The 19,532-nt window shown below is 37.8% G+C and overlaps 1 pseudogene; it reads left to right on the top strand.

Moving 5' to 3' along the window:
- LOC122831333 overlaps positions 1 to 19,532 on the top strand; it is a 256,610-nt pseudogene that overhangs the window by 120,300 nt on the left and 116,778 nt on the right.

Raw genomic sequence — 19,532 nt, 5'->3', positions numbered from 1 at the left:
GGTTGGGAGGGTTGCTGGTGCCTATCTCCAGCTACGTTCCGGGCGAGCGGCGGGTTCACCCTGGACAGATTGCCAGTCTGTCACAGGGCAACATTGTAAGCATCATAAACTTTTTTTTTTTTTAAATTCTATTGTTATTTTTTGTAAGAATGTTTATTTTATGCTAACATTAAATAAAGATACCATGCTTTAACAATATGTTCACAAAAATGCGTATGTGTAAAAACTGAATAAAGCAAGTATGCTACTGCTAAAATAGTATAGCATTTTAATTATAACAATTCTAATAATATAACAATTACTGTTATTTTGAATTTTCAAGCATAATGTAAGCCAATAATATGAAACAAATGACTGATTGTTGCTGTTATGCTCTTTATTAAATTGCACAGCATAATTTGGTACAAGCTGGTTAGCGAATCAGGCTTTTTGCTCAGGTGGAGTCAGCAGCTGTCTTCAAATTAACATTTTCTTTCAAGAGTGGTACCTGGCACCCATTTCACAGCTCCATTGTCTTTGTGTTTTATGACTAGAAATGCTTCTCAACTGCTAAAATTGTCCTTTCTGTAATTGAGGGAAAATTGAAAGTCCACGCCTTCACAGCAGCACATAGGAGAATGGCAGCCGAAGAAAACATTGTTGACTCAGTTGCTTTCTCTGGAAACTCATTAAAATTACTTCAAAGAATATGTCACAATTTATTTTTGCAACTTTTCCATTTCAGTTGCCTTTGGATCTCTTATGATATCATCATCTCCAACGGAATTTGAAAATTCTTATGTGAAGCTTTAGATGATGATTTCTCCACTAGGGAGGAAGAGGTCAGGGGAACTTTTGCTTCCTGGCAGTTGGTTGGAGACATAACAGACCGGCACCCTTGGAGGATTGTAAAACATTCTGATGAGCACAGTCTGTTTGTAATTCACTACAGTGGCAAATGAGCCCTTGTGACTAAAGCTGTAATTTAAAACACAAAAAAAATCTGAAAGCATTTAGGTAGATATTTCAGTTTTTGCTCGGAGGCACGAGGGCTTCTGCACTTGCTTTTCTCCAAGTGACATCTGTGAAAGTATCACTAGAATACTTTAACAATACTTTCTCTGTGCATAATACTTTGTTTCACTTTTCACAATATTATCAGTTTGTGTTTTACCATTAGGTTTTACTAGCATTATTGTAAGGCAGCTATCAACATGTTATCACTACAACACTCGTAGGACTGCAGTTATTTCCCTAATAAAAATAAGGCCCAGTGCCACTTTAAGATAATGGTCCACATGTGGGTGATGGAGCAGAAGTTCAAATATGGCAGCCGCAATCAGATGTTCCTTTCTCCATTTGGTTTAGACATAAACAACACCCTAGACCCCCTCAGTGATCAGACTCTTCACTATATGCTCTATCTGTGTATCTTCTTTCCTTATTTCTAGGTCGTTTCTTTCCTTAAGTCCAAGATTTTACTATGGTCAAAAAGTATTTCCAATGTAGAGTTTTTGGTGTGTCAGAGGGAAATTTGGTCTCTTCACCTTATTTCTTTAATATAACTTGCATCTGTATTGTACATTGTAGCCAAAGTACACACTACATTGTTTTCTATTTTTTCACTATTAATTATCCAACCACCCATTTGACATTTTCCCATCAGATATTTTGTTAAGTAATATTTAACTGCCTTGTGCATGCCTGTAACTATACAGTAAAATACACTGTAGTATAAACTGTTCTTCTGTTTCTGCTCTTTTTTGTCCAGAGACTACAGTATCACCGCAAAAAGGTAAAGCAACACTCAGTCACCTCTGAATTACTATATGCTTTGCGTTGTGTGGATGTATGTTGAGTGCCAGTGTTCATTGGAAGGTTTTTGCTAATGAGATGAAAGAAATTTCATGGTCTTGTTGATTACGCTGAAATTGTCAGTCTGGATTTCAGCTGAAGAACAGTCTGTTTGATTACAAAGTCAATCAATCACACCCACTGATACAGAGTCTAAATTATCGCGTAATGACAGGCAGCCCACAGTGTGTGTTTAGGGCTGCCTTTTGTACTACTTGTGTTAGCACTAATCACAGTTCTGTTTAGACTCCTCCACACTTTCATGTGTATGTTAATTTGAAGTTGGAGGAGGGGACTGGTTTTGAACAGTGGATCATCAGGGACTCATGGGACACGCACTGGGGATAGATGTTTTTAGAAACATGCTGGTTAGATTTGCTGTTATAATTTTGTAGGATAATGGGGTTGTGCAGTCAAATTGTCTAAATCCCCTTTGGGGTATTGTTCCAACTAGCAGCCTGTAGGTACATGCATCAGCCCACCTAGCTTTTGTTCTTCCTGCAGAAGGTGCACCAAGGTCAGAGGGTGTGTCACACTAGGTAATTGCAAAACAGACAATCAGCAATGGGAACTCCCCATGGATTTTCTTAAAATCCTTTTCATCTCCTCCAGTGCTTATTAGAACTTGGAGTTGTTTTGTAGCTGCTTTTACCATAGCAGAGCAGAATGTAGGTGTAAATATTTCTATTGACAAGTAAATCTGATGTGATCTGGATGCAAATAAGAAGAAGGAAACAAACACAACCACTAACTTTTTTTTACCTACCAAATCTTGTAAAACTGCTAATATATTTCAGAGGCATTGAGAGTGTGGATCTGTGTGACAGTTTACAGTTAGTATGCTCCCGTTTGCACACCCACACACTTTTGTGATCCTATGTACGTAATGACCGTGGGTTGTATAGTGCTGTCAGATGGGCCTATAACAGTAAGTGATGCAGGCTGCTTGAGCCTCCTTCCCTATGATGAATGTTGACGGGGCGCAGAGGCTGAAATGGTGAACATCATCGCCTCACAGCTGCACTCACACACATCTCTCAATGAGAGGCAAATAAGTAAGGCAGCATAACGCTGACAGTGAATGAATGCTCATTTTACTTTTCCCATATGTCCGCACTTGTATCTGACCTTTCAGCTTCTACAGTGTCTTGTAAAGGTATGCATATTTGAACGTTTTGAGAATTTTTCACTTTGTAACTACAAACCTCTTTGTATTTTATAGAGACTTAATGTGATGGGCACATAAGAAAATGAAAGAACGTTTTATTTTATTTTATTAGATTTTTTCCAGAAATAAAAATCTGGAAAGCCAAAGTCAATACAAGTCTTTGAGGTTCTGCTTACAGCCTCTTTGTCCATGTGGAAGATGACATTTTAACCATTCTGTGTAAAATATCTCGACCTCTATTAGACAGGATTGAAAGATTTTGAGGATTTCAATTTTGAGGTTTTTCCAGTGAGCCTCATTTGAAATTGAACCCATTGTAACACACATATATTGTGATCTCAACCATTTCCATATAAATCTGGCTTTATGTTTAGAGCAATTGCTAACACATTTTCTTCTCAGAGTCCAATTATTTGTAAATTTTCCCAAAAGTTTAATTTTCTTTGCTTTTGATCAGTTATCTTCTTCGAAATGCTTTTTGTGTCCACTACACAGTTTATGGCAAATTGCGACAATAGATTTCTTTTTGAACTAATAATTCACCTTCAGATTCTTCAAAGGTCCATTGTTTTGGCTGTTTGTCCTATTAATGATCTTCTTGAAACGCCTATCTGTTTAGGTGAGGCCTTTACAGAATACGTGCAGTTATTAAAATACAAGATTACATACAGGGGGGTGTTACTTACATCTGAAGACAATTATTTGCAATGTGTTTAATTTTAAATTATTTGAGTTAAGTGGAATATTGCTGTGGCTGATGCTACTTTGTTTTGGTCTATCACATAAAATCCTGGTTAAATACCTTAAGACTTGTGGTTGTGGGGCGTGCTTCAGTGGCGTAGAGGTTAGCGCGCCCCACGTTTGGAGGCCTTCAGTCCTCGACGCGGCCGTTGCGGGTTCGATTCCCGGACCCGACGACATTTGCTGCATGTCTTTCTCCCTCTCCTTCCCCCTTTCCTGTCAGCCTACTATGAAAAAAGGGACACTAGAGCCCGCATTTACTGTTAAAAAAAAAATAAAAATAAAAATAAAAAAAGACTTGTGGTTGTAATCTGCCAAAGCCAAAAAAAAGTTAATTGATTGGTGTATATAATTTTGCAGTGCATTGCATGTTCCTTTCCTGCTTCGCCATCCTATACATACAGCCTAGTTTGTTTGCAAATACATGAAACATTTTATGTCTCTCACTCAAAATCATTAGGAGTGCAATGAAGAAAAATTGCCTGTTCTATTCATTTATACATTATGAGTAATAGAAGCCCAAGTTGCTTTGACAGTGTAATCGCTAGTGAAGAGTCATGGGGCCTTGAGGCAAAGATAATGTACATAAACCACATTTGTGCATGCAGTCTTGTAAGACTGGCAAGTAAGTGTGTGTTTATATGTTTTTGTCTTTCGCTCTGGATGAAAGATGAAGACAGCAGGACATTTGTATTCACTTGCAATGTCAACAACCCACAGTCTCAATCTGTTACTATTCAGCATGAGATGTGAGAAGTGCACACTGTGAATATGTTTTAAATGAAGGGCAGAATGCAATAACTTGGTCTGGGTAGCTTAGCTTGGATAACCTTTTGAGTTGTTAAAGTTTGAAGATTAAAACAGGACCTCTTGATGACATGACCTTATTCGTTAACTCTCTCCTTCTGTTGAACACCCTTTCTGTCTGCCCTCCTTCCCTCGAAATCCTTTATCCAACACCTCTCCACCTTTCTTGCACTCCTCCTCCCGACTCTCCTGCCAAATGAAGTATATTTATGGCACCTGTGCTGGAAAAACAGTCTCCAGGAGACGTCCCTCTAATTTCATTTTCAAAATGCCAGCAATAAATTTATCAAATGGGCTGAATCGAATCGGAGTCACACGCAGTGCCATCCGTCATGGGCTGTCCCTCGGGGGCCTGTGGGCGTACTTAAGCCAGCCAAATATCTCTGCTGGCAGGAGAAAAAAAAAACTGAGTGTTGAGAAGGAGAAGGGGATGTGGAGTGGGTGTGTGAGAACTGGGTGGTGGAGGTCTTGGAGGAGAAACCAGATGAATGGACTGGAGAAAAAAGTGATGAAAACAAGGGCTTGTATGCATATCTTTATTGGCTTATATCCACATATGCAGAAGTATAAATTAGCCGTCAGACGAGTGAGGTTGGGCATGTGTGCGCAGAGGCCAGTACAAATTCTTGTATGCATTTGGAGCCTTAAGCCAGAATCTCATCTAAGCACTTTTGCTTTCGTGGCGCCAACGTAACAATTGATTTATTGCAACACAATTTAATTGATTGTTTTGCTCAATTTTGCTTCATTAAAACATTTCCACTTTAAACACCAGTGTGTTCTTTAATCCCCCGCAGTTTTCCAGAACCACGGGTTGACTTGCTCTTTGCTCTCAAATTCCCTTCCCATTTCTCCTTGACTCTTCCTCACTATCTTTACTTTCTCTTTTAATGCTTGCATCCCAGATTTCTTTTGTTTCACATCTCCTTCTCCTTGTCTTTCATTTGTTTTTCTCTCCCCTTCCATTTATCACAGTGCAGGTTAAACCAGGCGTGAGGACGGGTAAAGTAGCTTAGCACTAACAGTTCTAATGAAGTCAGGCCCCGTTTTCCTTGAATGAGGATCAGTGGAGCTATTCCGTGAAGCCTGTCAGCGTTTAATGATTAGATGAAACATTCAGACGCCTGCTATGAGAAATTCAGGCACACTGATAAATGGTAATTCCCAAGTGGAGGTCTTTCTTACACAGATCTGCAAAACATTTATGCATGCTCACACTTTCTCCTCTGACACATACACAAGAGCATGCACACATGCATTTCCTGTCCTCCCACTTTGGACATGTCTAGATTTATGAGTTAAACATGGCATGGAGGGTAGCTATATTCAGCAGACTGATTGGGAGACAAAACAAATGGCAGAGTGATTCAGAGATTGAGCAGTTTGAGCCATTGATTCCTGCACAGCAAATTCAAAAGTGTTAAATGTTTTGGTGTTAGTAGAGTTTATGCAAAAGCAGAGTTAGTTCAGTTTTACTCTAATAGAGTCACATTCTGTTTATGTAACTCTGGGATGTATATTATTAGTAGTAATAATCCAGTGTTAAAAGTATCAAATCTAGAGGTGTTAAAATGGAATCAGTAACTCTTGACCTCTTAACTCTGAACTCCTACAGCGATTATAACGCTAAAGGAGTTAATTCACTGACTCCGCCCCCAGAATCGCAGGTTCTCACCGAAGGGAAGCAACAGAAGCCAAGTCATTTCAGGACAATTTACTTTCCACTAGTCTGAGTTATTCACTGCGCTTGGTAAGTAATTTTTTTTTTTTTTTTTGAGATGGTTTATAACTATTATTTTGAGTTGAGATCAAGCTGTATGATAGACATCACATTCGCGACACGGCTCGGTGTTAGCATATTTAGCTTAGCATGCCGAATGTTTGCGGAGTGAAAAATTGATTCTGTCAAATTCTTGGCTAACGAACAGATCCGTAATAATCTGGAGTATGTTTTTTCATGATGTTGAACGTTTACATGAATAGTGCTCAGATTTATCAGTCTTGCTGACTTTTTCCTTTGAAAAACTGTAACAGGATTTTTCATGTTGAAAGCATTATTCCTGCTGTTGTGTCTTCTTATATACATTTTTCAGCATGCTTTAATCGTTTTATTGCCTTTTTCTATAGCCTATATTAGTATCAGTATGGTTGCGGATGAATCGCCAGTCGTCAGCATTAACCTCCCCCTCCCGAACCCTCCAATAAGATTCAAGTTCCAAAAATGATTATGTAAGTGTTAATATCTCTGAAACTCCACATTTCTGTAATTGAGGCTTGTTGTCAGAGTTGTAGTAAAAATGTACTCCTTCGTTCCATTTTTCATTGTTATGTTTTTTGTTTGTTACGATCCAGAGACCAACACTGGCTATCGTACACGGAGACTGAACACTGTCCAATGCAATAGAGGAGCATGGTGAAGTCCCCGGCCAAACTTCACGAACAGCCCAACAACCCGAAGACAATCTGTTAGTGAGTGGACAGCACTTTGGGTGAGTGTAGAGAGGCCCAGTCTCTTATCAACAGAAACATAAACTGGGCAAGAAGTGATGGATCTGAATATCAGGTTGGTCTGTTATGTACTGTGATATCTGGCAATCTATCTGTTATTACATGAACTGCTTGCTTTACTTTCTCCACCTTGTACTTTGAATGATTTCTCCATATTGTATTGAAGAAAAATGTATTAAGCATACTGCATTTTGTATTGCACGTCTGAAATGTCAGACCTTTTGATAAGCAATATGTGAATGAAAGCGACATGTGAAACATGCACATTATTCCACGTTGTAATGTGTTTTGTAATTATGGTGCATGTTTTGAAATAAATGCATTTGAGAAAATCATTGCCTCTTTATTAAATGTTTATTTTCCAAAGAATTTGTACAAGTTCAAAACAATAAAATACCTATTTAATATTAATTACAAATAACTCTTATGAAGTTAAAAGAAGTACTCTGTGAGAGTTAATATTGAGATCTAACACTGAATTAGTGTTTGCAAGTGTTAAATGATTAACTCCAGCAGATTTGAGATTTGACACTTAATTTAGAGTTAAGGTACCAACTCTCCAAAAAGAGTTAAATTAACACTTTCATGTGTGGAAACAAATAGACACTTTAAAAGTGTTGAAATCAAATCTGACAGAATTCATTTGGGCCTGCTGGATTTGCTGTGTGGTTTGTGAAGAAAACCTGCTGAAAAACGCATGCAACACAAAACAGACTTGTCCCTCACCTTGATGAGTAGATAGTAAACAAGTCTGTTCAGGAAGTGTTCTGTGATGCTTGATTTTTCCAGATCAAAATGGGTCAAAAGGACTGTAACTTCAAACTTTTTTGAACAGCCCTAGAGTCAGTTATACTGTGTGCTCACATTTTGCAGCAAAGTCTGTGTTTGTTGTTGCGAGTATGTCAGAAAGTGCAACAGCACGAGGGCATTTGTTGGTACGTTTAACTGCTAAAATGAAGAAAAGTGACAGAGGCAGTGGTTGGGTCAATGAGCTGCCTGTTTGTCAGAGTGAAGGGGTGCCTTCCAGGGACTTGCCTCGTTTTGCCCCATTAGCCACATGCTAAGTTACCTATCAACTTACTGCTACACGAGGAAACTGCACACTTTCAAGCGTCTCTGTATGATTGTAATTTATGAGCTTTTCCTGATTACATGTCTTCGCTGAATTTGAAGCACATTCTGTCCTTGTATGATTAATTAAAATTCTCCACCTCTATCTTTTCATCCCCGGCTGAAAAATCTTAGGACGCTAGATTTAAGATAAATGCATGACTTTCAGCTAATTTAAAGCTGTCACTGCAAGTCTCTCCTGGATCTAATGGTTCACAAAGCTTTTAAAACTTACTTGTAGAAGCTACTTTAAAATGCCGTTTTATGAGTGGAGTTGTCTGGCTAAGAAGTTGGAATAAAATAACATTTAGAAATGCCCACTGGACTCAGGCTAGCCTCTTGTAGCTTTTAAATGCCTCCACTATAATATAAAGTCTATAAAGTCCTTTTCAGACTTATTAGCCTCAGATTCTGCTGATCAAAGTATTTCTCAGCTCAAATGCAGACTGGAGTATTATCTGATGGAGCTGTTCAATGTGCACCAGTGGCTTCTTTCTGCTCCCAGTTTTAACAAATTATAACCAAGTCAGGTTACATATTTACACACACATATATATACTAATTACATTATATGATTGACGTGATGATTTTTAAAAATACCTTACATAAATTAGCCCTGATGAAGGTGCAGCTCAAGTGTGGTGTTATCAGTTCAGCTCCTTATTTTTGAACAGATATTCAAGAAAAACAATTAGGCTTTTTATTTCTATTTGATCAAAGATAATTTCATTAACCTTTGTGAATATGTATACACCTGATGGGAGTAACATTTTTTTTTTTTTTTTTTGTAATTTTGCCTTCTTAATTGTGTGATTAATTCAACAGGTACCAGTTAAGTGATTTCTTTTTATGTATTTTTTTTTTTACTTTGTTGGTTTGTTTAATTAGGAAAGAGCACATGTGTGATGTCAGTTTTAAGTCAATTAGCTTTGGAACAACACAAGTGATTATTAGAACAAAAATGACACTTAAAAAAAGCAAGACCTCTTTAATTAACAGATAAATCACCAGAACTGGGCCCTAATGGATTTTAATTATTTACATAGATTTGCATTCAGAGCAGAGATAATCTAAAGGGTTTTGTTTATCACATACCTATCATGTGGCTAGACAGCTGGTGCTTTGCTTTATTCTGAATTATGAGGTTACTTCACTAGTTGCACTCCGGAAGAAGGTTGCTCAAAGTATAGCTTTCATGTATACATTGTTATGTTGAACAGAACTGGCAACACAGTGGTAGACTCCCATTCTATCTGTCACCTTTTATTCCAGCAGTCGTTTGCTGGAGTCGTTTGTAAGTATTTCATTGACTGAATCAAACCCTCTAATTTTGCAATGTGTCACAATCCTTTAAGATGCTTTGAGGTGGCTTTTGTTGTGAATGGATACATCAAAATATAAACTAAACCTAATTCTTTCAATCAAAGGCTTCATTGAGCAATCTAGTTTAAGAAGACTTTTGCATTTTCATTCAAACTCAAAAGTATATTCTTTTAACATAACTGAACAAGGATACTACACAGTCTGGAAAAAATATGGAGTTTGTTATACTATTCTAAGTATCTTTGCTGGTTGTAAAGACGTATGGAAAATAATTTAGTGTCAAAAATATTAGTATTTTAAGGGCTTACTTCCGTACGTACGTCCATCCAGTCTCACTTTCGTCTCTCTCTTTCTTTACATTAGTTTATTGTAGGTTCTACGGCTGAAGCACTAAAAAAATAACTACCATAAATTGACAGTGAACAGTTGTCTATTTACACTTTAAAATTGGCCCAAAAAGCCTGATAATGCTGGAAATTCCCTCTTTGGAAATATCTGCTGAGATATATATATTTTTTACTATCTCCACTTGTCCTTTACTGGTTATGAACAAAACTCTGGTTGAAGCCCCCCTACGCAACAATAATGCATAGCCGAGTAAATGTGAATACACCATCATATTTTTGTCCCTCTGTGTCCCCCATACTGCTTCTTTGGACCTCTAAAATGCGAACAGTGATTACTGTGACCTTTTATTTTTGATTCATATTATTTTTTGTGGCGATCTTTGAAATAGAGAGGGGTCGTTAAAGAAGTGATCTTGCCTATATTGCATCCCTCTGTTCTACTAATAACGTTCAGCATATATTGATATTAAATGCCAACAAAGGACACTGAAGGCTCAGGTCAGACACACTAAATCTCTCTCACTTAATTAGCTGAAAAATGTTGTAAGCTGTGAACTTTCTGTCCTATGCATAAGACATAAAAGTACTTTCTTAGTGGTAGGCTTTTGGTTGTTGTAGCACAAGATGGGTATTATGGAGTTTTGTTAGTCAAGTTAAACATAGCGACATGTCCAGATGAATGCTGGTGAAAGATAAAGACAAACCACAATAGATCTTCTGTCGACACGCTTCTTAAACTATTTAAGTGTGAACACTGAAACATTTCTCATGACAGAGATTAGATAAAAGCAGGGACAAGTGTAACAAAAAGAAATGGAATCTGAAGTAAATTTATCACAATCTTCTTTCTCTTGCAGAATCTTGTTCCAATGCTGAGCTGCCAATTAGATACTAGAGCAGCCTGTTCCCCTGATGCATGAACTTTATTTGATATTCTGTGTTCTGCTCAGTAGGGTGCAACAGTGATTGCACTTGTGGGGAAAATTTTCCCTCCATTCACACAGACGAAAGACATTTTCATGTATACTCCGGAGGCCAGAAATTTTCCCACTGACGATGGGTAAATCGTAATCTGCGAATGCAAATACTCAAATCTGTCAAATTGGACATTTGTTACCTCCTGCTCCCTATATAGGCTAAGGGATTTGAAATGTTTGACTGAGCTCTTGAAAGAATAGGGTAGGTGATTGTTTCCAAAGATCAGTTGGCCTTTATGTCCTGCACGGTCTAACCCAGACAGCACTGAAGTAGACAGAGTATTTCCTACAAGGAGGACAAACCTCACACTGGCAATTTCCTGTTGTGGTCTAAACCAAGAAAGTGCAATTCTGGACAATCATCAGACCTAATTCTCCCTGTGATTTCCAAAGATTATGTGTTGAAGAGTAAGTGATTAGAAAGAGACTGAGCGAAACCTTTCAGAACTTTTGTGGCTTTAGTATTCTGGTTTCATTTAAAAAGCTAAGTTTTGTTCATATATTGTGAAGCATACATAAGAATGCAATAAAAATGCATCTTTATTAATTACAATATCTTTTTTTATCTTTGAATAAATCAGTATAAGAGTTTATGTTATTTAGGTTCATTTAACCCTGATACAATGCATGCATTTATTTCTATTAAATTTGATGACTAAAGGAAACCCAATACTCAAATATACCAATATTTGAGTATTGGGTTTCATAAGAGTTTTTTTTATATATACAGAAATGTTATGTTCTTGCCTTGATACATGATCATGAGCAAGACTTCTTACTTGAAGGCTGTCAGACTGACAGTTGTTAAACTTCACAAACTTCACAAAAATGGGAAGTCATAAAAGATCATAGCTTAAGAAGCTTGCTCTTCAATGTATCAAAGCATATTCAGTGTGACTAAAAATATACACAACAAACACTGGTAATGACAACCTGGAAAAGAGTGCTGAGCAAAGCCCATATCAGAGTTTTCACAAGAGCTGCAGCTAGACCACAGCTTCGAGAGCCACTACACACAGGTGTTTACATGAAATGGGCTACAATTATAGCGCTCTTTCTTTTAAACCACTTCTTAATCATAGACACCTTCAGAAGCATCTTACCTGGGCTAAGAATTAAAGAACTGGACTGCCGCTCTGTTGTTTAAAGTCTGCTTTTTAGATGAATGTCAATGTCAAAAGAAACCTCCAGAGTATGGGGAAAGAGGTAGAGAAGCAAAGTCCTGTGTGAAGTCTTCACAGTCAGTAGTGATTCAGTATGCTTTGTCATCTAAAGTAACTCTACACAAGCAAATTTTATAGTACTTTTTACTTTTTTCCTGGCTCTGAAGGTTTATAGTGATATCAGTTTTGTTTTATATCATGATTTGGGACTTGTCCTCTCTTCCAATACCTGGTTTAACAACCATGTTATCAATGAATTTGGCTTAAAGACCACTGAAAATCCCTGAGACATTCTCAAGCAGATGCTGCAACAATGCACTAAGCTGAAGGGTATTACTAAAGATTCTTAACAGAGCCACAGACTGATTGCTTCCTTGACATGTCACGTTCATGCAGTAATTCATGCAAAAGGACCTCAGATCAACTTTCCCATGCATATATTGACCATGGACATACTTTTCATCAGGCTCACATTTCTTTATTAATAATAATAATAAAAAAGAAAACTTTTATTGGTGACTTGGTTTACTAAGAAAAAGAAAGTTAGGTTTTCATTTACTGTAATCCATGGTCATTAAAACTAACAAAATCAACATTTCAGATGTATCATTTTGTGTATATTGAATCTACATATTATTAGTTACATTTTAACTGATTTACTCAGACAGGTTAGCTTTAATGTTGGTATAATTTATTGAGAAGCAATATCTGTACACAATTAACCCATTACTTCTCAAGATTCTTGGTGGGGTAGACCCACACTAATCACAAGGGGCAAACAACTTTGGTTTGATTCTGCATCACAATATTGCCATGGGACTACCTGCTCAGACTTAGTTGGGTGATTCATACATCTTTGTCTGTTTACTGACAACACACCACAGTTGGGCTTGAAGCCCTACAGGGCTGGCAATGCCATGGAAGCGGGTGGCATATTGCACTCAGCAGGACCGCTTGGATGTAGGCTTGCACGGCAGAGGGATTTGGCCAGCTTGGATTAGCTCAGTAGGGTGAAACAGAAGGGGCCGACTGGGTGTGGGAGACGGAGCACATCCATCTTTACTTCATGCAAAGACACCTGGAAAACCCGAGAACCCCCTCCTGAGATTTTTAGTGTGTAATGCACATCAGTGAATTTCCTTTAAAAAAACAACAACATCTACCTCATTACTTCATTTCCTAGAAACTGAGAACTAAACTAATCAGCAAGAAATTACACTTTAGTTTTCATATTATTTTTTTAAAATAGTTTTCCCCCCATCTCACACTTTTGGATTACTTCCTTCTACATTTAACTTCGGCCATTAATTTCGTGAGGCCATGTGAAAATTCATTCAAATACCCATAATGAGATAAACACATCTCCGGACTCCACAGTCACACTAATTAAGCAGACTTTTTTCCCTCTTCTGTGCTTTGCTCTCAAACCTCGTAAACTGCTCAAAGGCATGTCACCACAGTAATGGCAGATGGGTTTTTGCAAGCCAAAAAAATAAACAAGTAAGTTGAAATGATAATGAAATACACATACAAATAGGAAGGAAAGCTGAGCCAGTTGCTTCTGACAGACTGCTGAGGAAACTTGCCTTTATTCTTTGCTCCGGCTGGCCCATTCTGTCCGAAGGATGGATCTTTTCCAAAAATTTATTACCCAATTTCACATGCAAAGCCTATTCGGTTTTCTGACACCAAAGATGGCCAAGAAAATGAATCAGGGTCTGGACAAATTGGCATGCCACACACGAGCACAGTAGGAGGAAATTCTCAAATGTAAAAGTTGTGTTCTCCTTTGGCTCTTCCTCAACATCTTCCAGGATTTCTGTGAGAGCTATATTTTTCTATTATAAAATTGTTTTTGCATAATATGAAAATGTAGTTTATACTCCTTTTCTTTATGAAGAAAATGATTTTGTTAGCTCCCTGTTCCCTTTGAAAGCTGGTAATAAGATTTTGTTCCATTATTGAAAACTGGAGAGACTCAAGCCAAAGTGTCAATGATAAACTGTTACTTACTTCATATGTAGCTGAATTGATCTTGCTTGCAACTTTGAAATTAAAAACAGTTAATTTGGTGAAGCTTTATCACATTTATATACTAACAGATTATTAGTCAATAAAATATCAAGCCCTCAGAATGTAAAAAAAAAGTACACGGATCACAAGATGCTAATTTTTTGGACTTACAAGAATGAGAGGTCAAAGATTTCTACAATGCTGTTTAGAAAAAGGAAAAATCCATACGTTTTTGGTTTTTCAAGCAGTTTTTTCATGAAATCATGAACTATGTTTGAAGGAATCAATATTTAGCATGAGCTATGCCAGTTCAAGGTTAACTTTTCCATATTTGGCACATCTTAATGAAACACGAAATTAAAATGTCCCCTTTTTATCTCCACAAATCAAAAATTCATAGGCCTAAAACTTTATAAGTTGTTTTTACAACATTTATAGTCATTCGGTTCAGGTTAAGCACTTAGATTTTAAAGAAACAAACATTTTAAACCAACGATTCTCAAAGTCTGAGGCAGTTTATCATGAGGGGAAGTTGCAGCTCTTTTGCATTTTATTATATAAAAGAACGCTAAAAGAAAGTATATACAGAATTAGTAATTTAAATAATAATAATAATAATAATTGTTATTAATAATTTATTATGTTTTACTTTTTCCAATCAGGATGTAGAAATAGTTTTGGTGTAACTGCATCTCTCTGTATAACACCAGAAGTTCATTAGTCTGCTGTGATGTACATAGTCTTTATTTGGTTTATTCATTTTAATAGAGTTAATGTTTGGATATTGTTGTACATCTTTTAACTGGATTACCTTAATTCGAGAGGTTGTATGTCTTAAAAAATGTCATAACAAAGATAGATTTGTATGTAAAGCAAACTAATTAGTTTCATGTATAAGATCAGGTATAAACTGGATTATTTATTTTATGCCATAGACATTATCCAACCAGTAAAAGAGCAAAAAGCAGATTGGGCTTGTCACCAGTTTCCTCAAAAATATGTGCCTGTAAGTAAGGTCGCTTGTGTCGCTTTAGGCCGCTGCTCAACAATCTGCCCAAATCTGGATGACGAATTAAAGCGCATAGTGAGATAAGTTTCCAGTCAGCGTGTTTACCCTGAAGAGCAAAATGGCACCTAGGAAGCATGGGGGGGCCCAGATGGGTTACTCCAGGCTAATTCCAAACACAAATCAGCTTGGATGCATCAATAATTCATGGGAAAAGTCTTTGAGAAGTAAACACTGCTTAGCCCATTAAGAATCCAGATTGGCCCATTGCTGTAAAGGCACAATAATTGCACTCAGTCTAACAATGTATAGAGGACACGTAGGTTATGCTCCATATGGAAATCTAATGCTCATTAGAGCAGGTGGAATCCTTTGCAGACCTGAAGGCAGTGTTACTTGCAACAGGAATATGGGATTGATGCTAAAGACAGTAGGGAGCGGCAATTAGAGTGACAGCTGATGTCGTACTGGATTGAGTGTTTTTGTATTAATCTTCTGTTAGCTTTGGTTTTGTGGAGTTCAGATAAATGGAAAACTTATACTCACTTTCAGTGAATAAATGCACAAAGCTAAAAGCCTAAAGAGGGTCATGCTCTCACTGTTACAGTTCTTTTTTTTTTACTCCTTCCTACACTACATCATTTGTACACTTTTCCTCACACTTAACGCCTAGACATTTTTTGCTGGCTTGTCTTTTGTCAATGTCTGGTTCTTAGCTAAAGGAAGGTTGCTGCTGCATGCGTGTTGTGTATGCGTAGCGATTTTTATAATTTCCCATCCTCAGCACTGCAGTTCCCACCTGAACAATGTGTGACAGGGACTGTTTAACGTCTTCTATAGGGTTTATTAGGTGAGGAGCAAGTTGTAGTGCCTTTTCTTTCAGTGTGTGCCTGTCTATTTGTCTATTTCTTTCTTTTTGTGCTGTTTCTCTCATCTTTAGGCGCTCCAGAGATAGTCTTCTCACTACAAACAGCATCTGTTTCAGAGAATAATAACAGCCATAATTGTCCTCCAGAGAATTACATTATTTTTGGCTCCTCTGCTGACTTTCAGCTCAAAGTTTTAAATATACAGTCCCTGGCCACTTTATAGGCCACACACCTTCTGTGGTTTGTATACACAAACAGTGAATCAGGGAATCACATGGCTACAGTTCAATGCATTTTGGCATCTAGATGTGATGGAAAAGTCTCACTAAAGTTCAAACTAAGTATCAGATTAGCATAGTCACATTAAGAGGCAGTTCTAAAGGCAAAAGAGGGACCAACCCGCTACTTACAAATCGACGGTTTTGAATTATTTCTTGTAAAAATTTCACATTTTCCTTGGTATGGCTCAAACATTTCTTTTTTCTTTTTTGTGAATCATGAAGTTTTACATCTGCTTTGTGGGGTTTCTTGTGTAGTTTTAGGAAAAATGTAGCATCTTTAAACCCAACTTATTCTCAGATCTCTCAGTCTTAACATCAGATGTTTAACCAAGCAATATCTCCTTCCTTCGGTCCTGTTCTGCCTCCTTTGTAAAGCTTACTTCTGTTTAAACTAAAGTCGTCTTATACGTAAATATTTTTGTATTATTATTTTTTTTTTTACCATTGTCTTAACAGACCCTTAACCACACAAAAGGTGCTGGCCTGCAGTGTATGCTGCACAGAATGTCAGGTTAGCCTATTAGCAAGTTAATTCAGTGTTTCTTGAAGATTCTTTACAGCTTGTATTGCTTTTTAGACTGTATAATTGGTTACAGATTCTGCAAATTTTCTGACTATATTGTAAATATTTATAAAAAAATTGATTATTATTTTTTTTGTTTGTTTGTTTGATGATGCTAGTTAAAATATGTTTGAAACATATCCTATTCGAGATACAGAAAAGGCTTTCCCAGGGGGTGTTATTATCTTGCGGTTTCCCTGCAGCCATCCACACTAATGCTCCTCTAGCCAGTGATGCTTGACCATGCTCCAGGGCTTTGTTATTGCATGGAGGCCAGAGATGTCATAGCCTGTTACAAACTAAGGCGCAGACGCAAACTTCTTCTCTCCTTTTTCACCCATCCCCTATCTTAGCCTCCCCACTGTTGTCCCTCTCTTGCTTCACTGGCCCCCTCCTTTTTGTGTCCAGGGAATGTAATGCATGTCTCTGTAGTGTCTACTCAGTAGGTAATAACTCACTGTTCAGGCTCAGATAAAGAGCTCTATTCATTTAAGTGGCTGCTCCCCTTCTACACACAAGTGTCACCTATCCCCTGGGAGAGCATGGAGCTGGAACTACAAGCACAGCCTTCACCAGTCTTGATTGCCTCCTTTGGAGCTTTTCAGTGGTGGAGCGTATCCCCCTCCATGTGTGAGTTCCCTCAAAGTGTAATTCTCATTAGTTTTTTCATGGGGAACCCCCCTCATCTTTTTTTTTTCTTTGTCACCCCATTCCCCTGCCTAACTATTAATGAACTAACTCAGAGCCTTTATTCCCTGGCTCATCAGCTAATGCTTGCACATCTCATTCTAGTGCCCTACTCTCAATCTCACCCGTAGTTGTGACTTCCCTTTGATGCTCTCTGGTGTGGTCGTCTTTATTTTGTGCTTTGATTGTTTCCCTTTCCTATCTCCATCTGCCCTTTCCAGCTCTGTGTCTCCATCTGTCTCATCAGGGTGTCTGTGAAGTCCCAAAGCTTTGGGAGTCACTGATGTGTGTTCCGGTTGCCTGTACTCGTGGGTAGAGTACAGATCATTCATCTTCTGGACAGGTATGTGTAATAGTGGCAGGACAAAGAAGAGAAAAGAGACAGTGGGAGATCTCAGGAGGCATGCGAATCAATTTCATCGGTAATCAGCAGAGCAAAGAAGCAGAACCTGACTCTGTCTCTCTTCTCCCTCCTTTCCCCTTTGTCTTTATATCCCAGCTCACCTATACCCGTTTCTCTCCAACTTCTCCCACTGATCAGCTCGCAAAACACTGTAGCGGCACACTAGCCAAGCAGCAGAAGAAATCCCCACACAAATTAGAACACAGAAGTCATTATTTGAGTCATTGGCTTCTTCTTGGCTCCTAAAAGAAAATTCTAGTCCACTGTTCAGAACTGTGGAATAAAGGAAATTACACTTTGCTTGCTTCTGCCACATTTCACTGGACATAGTGTTCCATCAGAGACAAAGAAAATAGAGAAAAAAATCCAACAGTGATTGCTCCTGTGTTCCATCTAAATACGTTAGTGGCATGAACCACCATTCCTGGAGCAGGCAGAGTATTGAACCAGTAAATATATGTCTAATGAGGTTATTCCCAAAACACTGCCGTTAAATGTTGAGAACATCTCAGTTCACATGTACAACACAAATCAAGGACCCCCCAGAACGTTTACAATTTTAAATAGTTGTGCAAAAGACCGAATCAAAATTACACCTTATGACATGTGACTAGATTCTCCATTCAAAATATGTTTTGAAGTTGTCATTCCAAAAGACTTTGTCTGATAAGTGTTTAATGAATTTCAGTCAGCGACTTCATTCCTGATTTCCTGTGTAATTTCTTTTTATTATTATTATTATTTTTTTTTTTACAGCTCATAATTTATGGACTGATTTGTTTCAATTTTATAGTATGTGTTGAATACTTGCGGTGTTGTCAACAACTGCTGTGAATTTCAGATCAGCACGGCAATTTGAAATATATTTCCTGACAAAATTACGTGTCGAATACTTATTTTCCTCATTGTATAATGGAGTTGAATGGAGTGGAAGCTAACAGCTTTAACTTTCACACCTGCTGTTTCACTCACCTGCTAAATGGAGCTTTAAAACAGCCCTACATGCATGTACTGGGTACCTGTAGCAGAGACGTGCATGCTAATGTCTTTAATGGTTTGGCCACCTAGCACACGTTCCACTTCATAAACTGAAATGAATGACTGTTGGCTGACTAACACACACCATTTGACCTGGCGCTCTGGGGGAAACAATGATGTGGGAGACAAGAAAAATTGCCCATCAATCAAACACCACGGTTGGTCAAGAGAGCTTTCATCTCGTAGTTGTAATGTTCAGTGAATTGATTATGGAATGATGAGGTGGTGTAAAATGCTCCTGCTCACACATTTATAGCTCACTTATTTTTTTAATTATAGTGCCCATAAAATGTCTCAACAGATGTTAATGTCTCTACACAATTCCTGGAAAGGAGTGTCAGTTCTCTGTATTGTCTAGCTGGGAATGGTGATAAGCTGAGTTCAAGAAAATGGCAAAAGAAAAAGAGACTGAAGACTCTAGAAGCCAGGGGAGGTTCTGCCAAGTGGGTTTTCCACTCTACCAGTACAGAAGTGATGCATATCTCCACTGTATGTTCTTTAATTGGCACTATTAATATCAGTTAAAGTTTTAATACCTATTTATTAAAACCTTAAACTTTTTCCAGGCGCCTAATGTGAATAGAGTTATGAATCTCAGGGGCTGTGCTCTATAAAAAGACTCCCTCATACATTATTAATGCTCTACCACTTACTTCGTTTGCAAGATCTCACTTCTGATAGATTTTTTTAAAAGGG

This window comes from Gambusia affinis, linkage group LG01, assembly GCF_019740435.1.
Source record: "Gambusia affinis linkage group LG01, SWU_Gaff_1.0, whole genome shotgun sequence".
Taxonomy (NCBI): domain Eukaryota; kingdom Metazoa; phylum Chordata; class Actinopteri; order Cyprinodontiformes; family Poeciliidae; genus Gambusia; species Gambusia affinis.
The sequence above is the reverse complement of the archived record's forward strand: the minus strand, read 5'-3'. Positions and strand labels throughout refer to the sequence as shown.